The 4686-nt window shown below is 44.3% G+C and overlaps 1 pseudogene; it reads right to left on the reverse strand.

Moving 5' to 3' along the window:
• Nucleotides 1-4: 4 nt before the first annotated feature.
• On the reverse strand, nt 5-4419 carry LOC119884231 (annotated as a pseudogene).
• Nucleotides 4420-4686: the final 267 nt, after the last annotated feature.

Genomic DNA, 4686 nt, shown 5'->3' on the forward strand with positions numbered 1-4686 from the left:
GTTTGGGGGCCACTTTAACGCCTCCAGCCTTCTTGTGCGTCTCTCTAAGCCATGATATCAGGATGCTGTTTGTCTCCGCTGGCCTTTCCATCTGAGTCCAGTGTCCACACTCCTCGATGGTCCTCTGCTCAGGTTCGGGATCTGCAGTCCACCAACAGAGACCGGGTCAGATTTCATTTCCAATAATCTATAATCACTCTGTCTGTCTTCAGGAAGGACGCTGCTGTTTTTCTCACCAAGTCCTCCATCCTTTGGAGAAGGCCGGCAGCAGAACCTGGTCTTATACCTGCCGTCACCATCAGAGCAGGCATCAGCAGCTGAGACACACCACACACAGTGACAGACAGACTTTCTTGTGCATCTCAGTCCTCTAAAGTGGAAATAAAAATCAGCCTTTGAACTTGAAGTCAAAGCATCAGTGAGCCTCTCTGCTGCACTGGGTCACATGTTCCTTCACCATGAACACACTCTGTACTTTATTCTGACTCAGTCCCACACACACCGTCCTGCTGCCCCAAACCGCCACCTGGATTCATCCGCCGCTGAAAATAGTCCCTAACAAATACACTGCTTCCTGTCTGTTGGATAAAAACCACAGTGAGCAGCTGCTTTAGGAAACAAAACCGCAACTAAATATCTGTGAGATGTTTTTAAAGATTTCCGTCTTCAGTAGGAAGCGACGGGCTCGGAGCTGAGGGCCACAGACAGGAAGTCAGACGCTACTAAGCCTGCAGAAACCTGACTTATACAGCAACATCAGAAACAGGGTCGGCACTTTTTAGGGGCAAATGTAAATTTCTCTTCAGCTGATCTTCGTCCAGCTGCTGCAGGAACACAAACACTGTGACAGATAATCCAGCAGCCTGATGGTGACTTTGATGTTCACCTATATTCTGACATTAAACCTTTTCCAGCAGACGATACGATATGTCGGTTTCCGAGAAGTTTAAATGAGCTGAAAATGCTTTGCAGAACTCCAGGATGTGTAGAAACCCAGTTTTAGAGCCTGGTTTTGTTTTCTTAAATGTTTGTTTGAGATGCTGGCGTCTCATAATGCGCTCTGTAACGAACCTTTGCAGTGGGACGAGAACACATCCACCTCCAGTTCGCCTCCCCGTTACGATACCAGTTCAACGGTCTCCTGTGAAACCAAACACAAGACGGTGATCGACTCTGTATGAAAATGTTAGCGGCCTGTGAACAGATACCGTGTCCTGTTTTGAGCCACCTGAAGCCTCGCTCTCTGTACTGGCTGACGTAGTACTGCAGGTCGGCCTCCGTCAGCACGGAGCTCCGGGGAATCTGCTCCGGCAGACCCACAAACAGACCACCTGTAACGGGACGTGTCAGTATCTGCCGGGCTTTTTAATGAGCTCTTCAAATATCATTCGGGATGAAGTCCCGGCTCAGACTTCAGGGTGGAGGCTCACCTCGAGCGCAGACTCCTGCGGTGCTGACGGCAGGACGCTTCGCCTGAAGACGGAAACACAACATTTCTTATGTGACACGAAGGGGATTTTTCTGCCTGTGCGGACTGGACTCGTGCGTGTGTGTCTACTCACCGCTTCACCGCTGCTGAAAAAGAAAATCTTAAAGGTCCTCTCCAAGTCTTTCTCCAGCTCGGCCTCCGCCGCGCCCTGCAACACACACAGGTGGACACTTTGCGTTTAGGGGACAGATCCAGAGCTCTATCGTCATGCGAGTCCCACAGTCAAATCTCTGGCTCGTCTTCTTTAGCTGCCGTCTAGAAAAACACAAATACTTTGGTTTATTTAAATGATCCTTTTCACATTTCTGGTTGTGTCCAGATGAACTAAACTAGATCTAAAGTGTCTGTCAGTGAACTTTAAAGCTGTCTTCTGAACTTTGGACAGAGCCAGGCTAACAGTTTCCCCCCGCTTCCAGTCTTTATGCTAAGCTAGGCTAACCACACCAGGACATACACATAATGTTACTGAAATTCTTCACTCTCATAAAAAGCTGTGAATCTGGCTGGACAGCAGTCTCACTTTTACTTAAGTGAAGCTTCTGAGAAAGGAAGCAGGTGCTTCTCTTCCTTTAATGTGGGACTGTTGTTTTGTTTCTCCTTTCTGGAAATAAGCAGTCGTTTTGGAGAGTGGTTAAATAAACCGGAGCCAGAATCTCCTCTCTTCTCACGTTCTGGGCCTTTAAAGCGGGAATTCATTCGGTCGCAGGAATGTTGATGAATATTCACTGTTTTTATCAATATTTCAATCTTGTGGAAGCTTTGTTATTTGGAACCCAGAAATAGTGTTTTGAAGAAAACTCCCAATACAAGTGAACATATAAACAGTAAATAAGGCCAAAACATGGACATTCGCTGCTATATTTTAGGAAAAGTGTGTAATAACTGTTGTGTATTAGTTTCTTTTCATCACATTTACAGTTACAGCTGTATTCTTGCTGTGTTAGAAGATGTTCTGTTGAATTCTAATGAGCTGGATGATGGTTTGATGGTGATTTTGCTATTAAAATATAGATTTTATTCCAGGTGAGGATGAAAACATCATATTTTCCTTGATTGCATCTCCATTTAGTCTTTAATGGACCTTTCAAAGGAGACCAGAATTCTGCATCTAGGCCAAATGGTTGAGGAGTTTTTCCTGATTCCGGTTTGTTATTTGAGGCGTTTCTTCGGTTTCCAAGAGCTTCAGTTGTTCTCCGCCACTGAAGAGTCAGACAAAGCCTGTTGGAGACGGATGTAAAACTAACTATTACCAAGGGAGGTTTTCTGAAGTCTGGGCTCGTTGTTTAATGTATAGAAAGAAAGAAAGAATGAAAATATTCTTTTTTAAAACAAATGTGCTGCTTCATTTCTGCAGGATGTTTAGATTTCGTGCTCCTTATTTTATTGTGGCAGCTTTTTTCCTTTTACTGCTAATGTGCTCAGATTTGTTTGTTTTGTTCCTCATTGATTTTCTGTAATAACTCGTCTTGTGTTGCATTATGTTGTGTATCTGCTGGAAAACCAGCACAGCTGGAGACTCAGCCAGCAGAACACAACGCTGACACATCATCACCTTCTAAATATGAAACACTAGCTGACAGACAGTTGCCTGTTTGCACATGTGCAGTCATACATTTATATGTTTGTTTTTAACCCTTCCTTTTCTCTTCTAGCTGTCAGATAACTGTGAAGCAGCTGGTCTCTGACAGAAAGGGACAGCAGACGAAGATCTCATCATAATGGAATAAAGAGCTCAGCCTGTCGGCTCACGATATAACGTGCCGTGTGTCGTCTGTCGTATAAATATAAAGCATCGTTGTGTTCACCAACAAAGATCTGAACTGATCTGAAGTCCCGCCTGTGTCAGCGTGTTAGCATGCTGCAGACAGACTTACAGGTTTCTGGAAGTAGAGCTGGTAGTCAAATCTGGGTTCAGCCTTCAGTCTCTCTGCAGGAGTTACAGAAGGATCGGCGGGGAACAGAGGAGTGTTCAGAGACGCCGCAGCGCTTCACACACAACAACAAACAGGTTTTACTACAGCATCGAGCATCTGGGAGGCGCACCTGAACCTGTGCGTGTGCTCACCTGACTCTCTCAGGATGATACTGAGCCATGGTCCACACCAGAACGCCGCCCCAGTCGTGACCCACCAGGGTGACCTGAGGTATCGCCTGGAGAAGATATTATAGATCTGGGTTCTCCATCAGAACACGACGCGGACGACAAACTGAGATAATCGCCTGAATATCTGCAGCAAGTTTAAAGTCTCTGCAGGTTTATTTTGAACTAAAGTGAAGAGAAACTTTCAGACGTTACTGTAAATTAATGTCACTGTTTCTGGACTAAACAAACTTCCATCAACTCTTTTCATCATTTCATTTAATAGAAATTTGTGCCGCTGAGGTAAGAGTGCGTGTGATATGTTATTACTCACCATTTTGTCCAGAAATGTGATTAAATCCTTGAAGAGAGAGAAAACCTTTAATATTATTCTGTGTAAGCTGCATTACTGTTTGTGTGGCGGTGACACGATAACAAACAGAGGGAGAGATGGTTAAATCTGGTTAAATACAACCATTCTGTCACATGATGTCACACTAAACCATTAAAGGCTTAAACAAGTCGACCAAGAACAATAAAAAATGCCTTCATGAAGCTAAAAAACTAGGCTTTGCTTTGGGAAACGCTTTGTTTACTTTCCGATGATGTAAAAACATGTAAAACCCTGAGGTCACGTGGAGCAGCGCAGTCATCCTCAACACTTAATGTGTGTTTCAGTAAATGTTTCTCTCCTTTTGTTCAGTGAAACCATGAAGATGAGCGTGTGTTGGTGAGTTTGTACCTGGCAGAGCTGCTCCTGAGAATATTCCTCTGTGTCTGTCGGCGGAGAAACGACAGGTAACCAGGTAAGAACATGAACCTTCAGAATCTGCTGGTTGTAAAATGCTTTTTATACACAGTAAAAGGTCAAAATGGAAAAGTCCTGACGCCAGACGGAGAAAATACTCCACTGCATTCAAAGCTTCCTTTAGTAAAAGCATGTAAGTTTTATCAGCAACATGAACTTTAGCTCTTTTACTGCTGGAGATGTTGAAGGTGGAGCTGGTTTTAACTCCTTTCTCTCCTGTTGGGGATTTAGTCTACAGCAATGCATCACGTCCCTCTGATCATCTGGGAGGTGTTGATACTGTTTGTCTGGCTATATGAATAATGGCTG

This window comes from Micropterus salmoides, unplaced genomic scaffold, assembly GCF_014851395.1.
Source record: "Micropterus salmoides isolate LMB-PRFRI ecotype aquatic unplaced genomic scaffold, ASM1485139v1 Ms_hic_scaffold_3295, whole genome shotgun sequence".
Classification (NCBI taxonomy): domain Eukaryota; kingdom Metazoa; phylum Chordata; class Actinopteri; order Centrarchiformes; family Centrarchidae; genus Micropterus; species Micropterus salmoides.